The sequence below is a fragment of the Limulus polyphemus genome, unplaced genomic scaffold (assembly GCF_000517525.1).
Source record: "Limulus polyphemus unplaced genomic scaffold, Limulus_polyphemus-2.1.2 Scaffold7854, whole genome shotgun sequence".
Lineage (NCBI taxonomy): Eukaryota > Metazoa > Arthropoda > Merostomata > Xiphosura > Limulidae > Limulus > Limulus polyphemus.
In genome coordinates, this window is record NW_013673464.1 from 16719 (window position 1) to 25891 (window position 9173).

Here is a 9173-nt window from a genome sequence, read left to right on the forward strand (position 1 = left end):
GTTTTTCTTCATTACCCATTTAAGCCGTCTCCAGCCATTATACGTTAAAGATTATTATTAATGATATTGACTTACTGAATATGATTTAGAGAATAGCTGCTAGGATAATTTTGGAGTTAGAAGGGTTATCTTTTAGGTATAAGTTCAGGCCTTTTAAGTTGTTGTTTTTTCTAAAGAAAGGAAGGGTAAGAAGTGATGTTATTGAAGCTTACAAGGTTTTACCAAAGGGGGATCAAAAGAAAAAAAAAACTTCTGATTTCTTTGTGTTATATTCTAAAGAAAGTAGGTCAAGAGGATGCACATTAAAGTTTTGGAAAAGACAGGCTAGGCTTCAGTTAAGACAGCTTTATTTTTCCAATAGAATGACTGGCTTATGGAATGAGTTGCCATTGGCAGTAAAGGAGGCCAGTGTTTTAAAGGAATTTGTAAGGGGAATCATTGATTTCCTGAAAAATAAAGAAGTGGTTTTAAGTTTTTACTTTCTCAAGGCTGGATGTGTATGTACAGTCTTGAAGGATCAAATCGCCCCTTGAAGGCTGGATGTGTAAGTACAGTCTTGAAGGATCAAATCACTATTAACTTGCACCACATTTTTAATAGTGATATATTACACACAAGCCCACACATATTTCACACTGATCACTTTGTTATTTACCCCTTGAAGACTGGATGTGTAAGTACAGTCTTGAAGGATCAAATCATCCCTGGAAGGCTGGATGTGTAAGTACAGTCTTGAAGGTCCAAATCACCTCTTGAAGGCTGGATGTGCAAGGACAGTCTTGAAGGATCAAATCACCCCTTGAAGGCTGGATGTGCAAGGACAGTCTTGAAGGATCAAATTGCCCCTTGAAGGCTGGATGTATAAGGACAGTCTTGAAGGATCAAATTGCCCCTTGAAGGCTGGATGTGCAAGTACAGTCTTGAAGGATCAAATCACCCCTTGAAGGCTGGATGTATAAGTACAGTCTTGAAGGATCAAATCACCCCTTGAAGGCTGGATGTGCAAGGACAGTCTTGAAGGATCAAATCACCCCTTGAAGGCTGGATGTATAAGGACAGTCTTGAAGGATCAAATCGCCCCTTGAAGGCTGGATGTATAAGGACAGTCTTGAAGGATCAAATCGCTCCTTGAAGGCTGGATGTATAAGGACAGTCTTGAAGGATCAAATCACCCCTTGAAGGCTGGATGTGTAAGGACAGTCTTGAAGGATCAAATTGCCCCTTGAAGGCTGGATGTGTAAGGACAGTCTTGAAGGATCAAATCACCCCTTGTTATATGTGTTATGTTATTATCACTCTCACTACAAGTCAGTTTTTTTTAATCTCACTTAGAGTATTGTGTGCAGTTTTGGTTTTCTGACTAAAGAGTGATATTTACTTATTGGAAAATGTTCAAAAGAAGGCTACTAGGGTGGCTTTGGAGATTGAAGGGTAACTTTATAAGAATATCTGGACGATTGATAAGATGAATGTTTCTGATTTCTTTATGCTGTATCCTGAAGGTAGTAGGACAATAAGACACAAATTTAAGATGTGAAAAAAAAAAGTCTAGGTAGGATCCAATTAAGACAGCTTTATTTTTCTAACCTGGATGATTAGCTTATGGAATGTGTTATCATTGGCAGTAGTGGAGGCTAACATCTTTCAGGAGTTTAAAGGTTGTGATCATTGAATTCTTGAAACACAAAGGTTTAGGATTGAAATTATTCTTAATTTTCTTTTCCTCAAGGGTGGGTGTGCAAGGACAGCCTTGAAGGATCAAATGGCCACTTTGTGTCCACATGCTGTGGTAATAGAATAATGACATCCACCTTTGACTCTGGCTCTACGTGTTTAGAATTTTTCAATAAAAATGTTCAGTAAAAATTGAAAGTGGTTTAGTTTCCAGTTTATGAGATTTTTTAGCTTTTACATAGGTTTTGGTTTCACTTAATAATGGAATTTTTTATCTTGAGATCATACATTTCTATACTTGTATTAAACAAGAGTATGTGAAAGTGGAGTTTTAATTACACCTCACACCAAGTACGGTGTTAAACACTCCATAGGAATATCAGGTGTTTTATTAATCTTGAAATAAAAAAGAATATAAAAACTATGGGATGCTTTTACTATAATCCCGAAGTTGAGTTAGGATAACGTTGAGTGTTCAAAGAAAATATAACTTTGGGCAAAATAAATGCATTAGATTTTAATATTTTTATTATCAGTTTATTGATCAGACTTCAGGAATACCTTTGAAAATGGATGTAATATTTCAGTGGATTATAGTTACGTTGAAAATTAATAACTCTTTATTCACCTGGTTATGAGAAACGTACAACTAAACAAAGTGACAAGAGTCATCAAGGACTTTCCACTTCTCACCATTGTCACTGAACCAGTTTAGTCAAAATGTAGCTTTGAAAGTAATAGTTCCTGTCATTATGAAATGTTTTTGTGGATTGGCTCAACTGTTAATTCACATATCCATGGATCTGACACTTCCTGAAGTCCTGACAATCCTCAACAGGAGTCATTTTTTACAGTTTTAATGGCAACTGAAGGCACTGTGATGGTTGATGATACAACCACTGTACACCAGGTGATAGGTTCAATTCCACTCTCAGATTCAGGATTCTTAATGTTCTGTTTCTGTTGCTTCAGATGAATCTCCCTTGTCTTTTGATAATTTTGAAAGGCTGTTCACACCACTTGCTGTTCACACCCTTCCCAACGAGGAACAGCTAACCCCTCCTTTATCTTTTGCTGATTTAATTACACAGGTATTCGTTGTTTTTTTCGGTTTCTCCAGTTGTTTTAGCTGAATCTTGGGCTTCCTTGCTGCATTAGCCTCCTTTGGCTTCTATCTTCTGTTTCTCCCATTTCTTGATATTAGTTTGTGCTAATACGTTTTTGCCTTAATTTTGTATCTCACCTCAGCTGCCTTGTCCTTCAAGACCTCTTAAATCTAATTCTGTGTCATATGGTTGTGATTCTTATTCTTTCCTTGAGCTTCAGTCCCTTGAATCTATTCTTCCAGCTCAGGGATCTCCTCCTCTTTTGTCTTTCTATTGCTTTCAGTCTTACTGTTGTTCAGCTTTTTCACTATCTGTTCACACTTCACCTTCTTTTAGAGACTTTATATTGTGACCCAGACAGCTTCACTGTGATAAATTGCACCTACCTGTTCTTCATCTTGGCCTAGATTCCTCCTCTTCCACAGTACTTCAGTTGAAGTGGTTTCTTTATTTATGGATTTGCTTGGTCAGATGCCTTACTTTCCAGAGTTTGCCTCCATTAGTTTATTTCAAGGATCTTTTTTGTGTCACCCTATCTTTCTCATGAGGTTTTTGTGGGAGTTCCTTATATGCTGGAAACTCAAGCTAAGCAGCTTATCAGAAGTCATCTCTTTTCACTTTGATTTCCTGCTTTACTCGGTCTAGGAGGTCGGAACTGGGTTACCTCCTTTCCTGTTCTTTGTCCCCCCTCTCTACTTTCTGACATTCCCTCTCTCAGAGAGCTGAACATTGTGTATTGCAGAGGTGACTTGTTTCTGGGGCCAACCCTCAGCTCCATTCCAGTGTCATATTTTGTCATTCCCAGTAAGACGGAGATGGGCGAGTCATAGATCTATCATCTTTGAACCAATTTCTTATAATCTCTTGATTCAAAATGAACAATTTTTTCAGTCTGGGATGAGTGTTCTCACCTTCTACCAGGCTATGGATGACTAAAGTCAATGTTTCAGATGCATTTCTTCACATTCTGATTTGTCCAACCACTTGTTACTTTTCCTAGTTCATTCATGATGGTCAGATGTACAGTTCTGGGTCCATTCTTTCAAGGCCTGAGGACATTCACATGGAGGATGTATTCATATGGCTTTCAATTCCACTACTATATGGATGATTGGCTCTTTCTCACTCCATCCTAACAGCATCATTGGCTTTGACCTTCCTTTTTATTCAGGACTCATCTTGTTTGGGTTGGCCGGCCTGGTTTACCAATCTGTCTACCCCTTCCCACAGAGGGCACAACCAATCTTTTAAACTTTGTGAAAACTATTCAGTCCAATACAAAAAGCACTTGAGAATTTTACCAAGTATCTGATTTTCTTGAGCATTTTTTTCAACTCATTTGTGGGGCTTAGCCTTCTTTGCTCAGCCTTCTTTTTTACATCTTTTAGACAAGGAAAAGCTCTCATGTCTGCTTCCCTTCCTGTTTTTTCTATTTTGGGGACTTTGGCTTCTCTTGAATCCCTTGTGTCTATCAGACATACCCATATGCATCCTCTTCAGTAGACTCTGGCTGATTACCATCTTCTCTTGAGTCTTTCCCTTCATCTCTTCACCTGTCAGTCTCACATTACCTTGGGTATCTCTGTTCTCCCACCATGCCTGGACTCGTATCGATTCACAGGTATCTCTTTGTTTGGGTGGGGTGCAGCTCTGAACACCTACATCCTTTCAGGGGTCTAGTCTCCATAGGAGCAACCTCTCTATCTCGGACAACCCAAGTGTCATTTCTTATATCAATCATCAGGGAAGCAATCACTCCTGGGACCTCTGTCTTACCTAGAATTGATCATTCCAATAAAGTGGTCTCTACATCTTCTGGTGTTTCATTGGACTTGCTCCTACTTTGGAGTATACTCTCTCTGACACCTTTGCAACTCCCCTTAACACCAAGCTTTGAATTTTCTAGTCAACAGTTCTGGACTCTGCAGTTCTGGCTATGGATGATCCAACTCTGGATTAGTCCACTCTCTTTCTATATGTTTATCCACGACCTCCCATCTCTTCCCTGGCCATTCTCTATGGCTCACATGAAAATCATCAAAGACTTTCTTATCAGTTGTCCAGTTCATCTTCTGAACTGGAAACTGTTTTGTTCTTAGGGCTCTCATGCATCTTCCATTTGAACCTTTGACCATCTGTTCTATGTACTATTTTTCTCCAAAGATATATTTTCTTCTTCTTGCTTGTGGGAGATGTTACTTTGACATTTCTGTCTTGGATTTGTCCTGCACTCTTTATCACAGGGCCAGGTTCATTTTATTCCCAGATCACTCCTTCATCTCCAAGCTGCTCAGGTTTGTCATCCCCCAGCTTTTTTTGCCCCTAGCCATCAGTGTTATCTGGATGAGATCTTGTAAGTGGTTATGTGGATGATCTCTGACATATTTGTGTCTAATTACTTACACCACAGTGCAGTTTCATCTTCCTCCATTCACCACTCTTCCAAAAGGAAGTGAGTTTTTACTACATCCTTTTATTTATAGCTCCCACATCACCATTATTATCTCTATATGAATATACACTGGAGACAATAGAAACCACCAAATGGCCAGTGTTGCCTCACAGGAAATACTTTTCTCTACATCAAGTGGAGAATAACAAATTGTTAAACCTATTCATCCTTGCTTAGTGCCCATTGTTGAGATGGGATTTTCCAGGCCATACTTCAGGAAAACAAAATGACATATCAGGTGTGATCTTGCCCTCGCACCTGGCATACATCTGCTGCCTCTATTAGTGATAACTCATTGCACAACCTATCAATGTGGGACTTTATGCAGGTGATAGAACATTTCTGTTTGGTCCATGCAATTTTCTGGTGTTCTCCTAAACACAAATCCCCCACCTCATTTTCTTCTAGTGAATAAAGGGAGAACTCTTGCTTCTCCAGTCTCAAGCTGGTGGGGTGGTCAATATGGAGAGTTCTTTTCAAGTTAGTGCAATCCCTCCATTATGAGACTGAGTGGACCCACCCCTCTAACAGAAGAAATGCTAGCCAGATGGGTCTTCTGTTCTTGTGACGTGGGTCCGAGGTGAGTCATCCTTGCACCTGTTTATTTTGATAAAATTAAATTCTAGGTAATTATTTTTCACCCTTCGATAAGAGATTCTCTTTCTGGTCCCCCAACTCTTCCCTAGACTCTTAATTCTTCCAGCTTTCTCAACCTGGTAAAATTAGTGTCCGGTACTGCCTACTTAGAAAACAATTAACACTACGCTTCTTTATTTGTTGTAGTACTAAAGTTTTATCCACACTATTTCCATCCAATATGACATCTGACTGTTTCTGACCTTAATGTAAGTTGACAATATAATCAGTTCTAGGATTTTATTGACAATATAATCAGTTCTAGGATTTTATTGATAATATAATCAGTTCTAGGATTTTATTGATAATATAATCAGTTCTATGATTTTATTGATAATATAATCAGTTCTATGATTTTATTGATAATATAATCACTCTTAGGATTTTATTGATAATATAATCAGTTCTGGGATTTTATTGATAATACAATCAGTTCTGGGATTTTATTGACAATATAATCAGTTCTGGGATTTTATTGACAATATAATCAGTTCTGGGATTTTATTGACAATATAATCAGTTTTGGGATTTTATTGACAATATAATCAGATCTGGGATTTTATTGACAATATAATCAGTTTCAGGATTTTATTTACAATATAATCAGTTTCAGGATTTTATTGACAATATAATCAGATCTGGGATTTTATTGACAATATAATCAGTTTTGGGATTTTATTGATAATATAATCAGTTTCGGGATTTTATAGACAATATAATCAGTTTCGGGATTTTATAGACAATATAATCAGTTTCAGGATTTTATTGATAATATAATCAGTTTCAGGATTTTATAGACAATATAATCAGTTTCAGGATTTTATTGATAATATAATCAGTTTCAGGATTTTATAGACAATATAATCAGTTTCAGGATTTTATAGACAATATAATCAGTTCTGGGATAAATATTCTTGCAGTCACTTTCCTAATACATGTTAGTGGTATAGGAAGGGGTTTCAAAGTTGGGGTGCTTGGCTAGACATGCAGATTTTACAATGAGAGATTGTAAGTACAAGGAGTTGCCAAAGGCAGCTCAATTTATGGAGGTCTGGGGGCCCAGGAAATTAATATAATAATATAATTTACAGTTGCTATATAAGTGAAATATGTAAAAGTGTGGGTGCTACAGCACCCCAGGTTCCTACACCTCTGTACGTGGTAATGTGAAATATGTAAAAGTGTGGGTGCTACAGCATCCCAGGTTCCTACACCTCTGCACGTGGTAATGTGGAATATGTAAAAGTGTGGGTGCTACAGCATCCCAGGTTCCTACACCTCTGTACGTGGTAATGTGAATATGTAAAAGTGTGGGTGCTACAGCACCCCAGGTTCCTACACCTCTGCAATGGGGTATTTGTGTATTGGTCGTCACCAGCGGGGGATATTGTTCTGTTTCCTCTTAAATTTCTATGGAGTAATTGGGGACCGTTTTTCTAGTTATTTTTAAGTAATTGTTTTAATTCTTCACTAAATATATCTAGTTCATCAGCATTAGTCTCTAATTCTGTTAAATTCTGAAGCTTTACTTGTGAATGCTGAAAGAATGTCATCTCCTCTTATGTTACGTCTTGTTAAATCGAGTAGTTGTACTTCAGCTTAAAGGATAGCCAAACACAAGGTTGAAGAAGATGGTGGATTAGCTGTACATATGGGACTTGACACAACACACATTGTCAGTCAGTTCTACATGTGCAAATGAATGGAGTGTTCTACAAATGTGTGTGTGTGTGTATTTATGTGGGTCCTGATATAAAGATCATTCATTATACCATATGTTTTAAACAGTACTATACGTATCTCATGAAAACAGTGTACCTATTGTCTTTGTATCTGTTTTTGACATGACACACATTGTCAGTCAGTTCTATATATGCAAATGAATGGAGTGTTCTACAAATGTGTGCGTGTGTATTTATGTGGGTCCTGATATAAAGATCATTCATTATACCATATGTTTTAAACAGTACTATAAGTATCTCATGAAAACAGTGTACCTATTGTCTATGTATCTGTTTTATTTCTAACAACAAGAACATTGCAGACCATCGAGTAGTGTAGACATTTAGTACATGCGGTTATAAGGAAAGTTACATTGCTACAAATAGACAGGGCCAAATGTTAAGTGAAGCCTGTGTAGGACCTGCCTATTGCAGCTAGAAAGTTAACATTCAGTACAATATTTAAGTACTATAAGTATCCATTTTAAATAAGTTACGTATTCAGTGAGTGATATAGATTTAACACTCGTTTTCAACATAACCTAATTTTATTCCTAGTCTTGTTACCAACGTTTTGATTCAAAGTTTTTCTAACGGTATTGAACAGACAAGAAATTCTATGAATAATTTTGTGGCAATGCAAATTTAATTTTTAATAAAGTAGCAGCTGTTCTTGTTTTCTTAAATCCTGATATTAAATTTTCACAACAGATGGGCTCTTTATACAACATCATATTGAGTATTTACATAATTTGTCGAAAAGGTTGTGTGATTATAAAACCATATCTAAAATAACTACCTCATAAGAACTTTGAAGATAATTTAATTATTGACCTTGCATCTATTTCATTAAAAAATAAATTGAAGTCACTTGTGCGTAGCTTCATTATCCAACATTGGCACCCTAACTATAAAGTGGTATCCATATTTGTTATACATTGAAATACTGAGTTTAAAATATCGCTTATTATAACAGTTTTATGGATTTTTTTCCTCCCTTTGTCTTAATTTTAAAGATTTCTTATTTACAGTAGAATGCTGACTGCAGCTGAATATATTTTTCCTTATATCAATGTTTCTGAGTGGCCCACCTGAATTTTTTAATCTCAGTGGACCACTGTGCTGTCACAACCTTTCCGTAATAATACAACCTTTCTATGGACCACCTGAAGGAAACTCGTGGATCACACATTCAGAATTACTGTTTTACATTATTTATTTACGCACAGAGTGGGTTAACTTCAACCTTGACATACATTATAAGTTTAAATTTTAAAAATGAAACAACCAAAGATATCTGTTTGCCTTGTTTATGTAATATCTTGTACAAAGACTTTCTTTTAAGCCTAATTTTCTGTATTACCGGTAAGCTTTATATAGAATCATTTGTTAGCTGAACAGAAATATCAGATTCCTTTACTAGCTAAAACATGCCATTTTCTTTAAATTTGCAGATTTTACTAGGAAAAAAAACACTTTTTTTTTTCAAATTTGTGATCAAGATTATGTTACCCTTATTATGACCTAAGGAGATCAAATCTTTATGACTTGTATTGTGTTTTGAATAAATATATATATATATAT

The 9173-nt window shown here is 36.5% G+C and overlaps 1 long non-coding RNA gene across 1 annotated transcript in view; it reads left to right on the forward strand.

The window, feature by feature from the left end:
• The window catches only part of LOC111089917, an 11435-nt gene extending 2320 nt beyond the window's left edge, over window positions 1-9115 (forward strand). Inside the window, exon 3 of the long non-coding RNA XR_002614064.1 lies at window positions 8621-9115. This is a non-coding gene — a long non-coding RNA (uncharacterized LOC111089917). The remainder of the gene's footprint in view (window positions 1-8620) is intronic.
• Window positions 9116-9173: the final 58 nt, after the last annotated feature.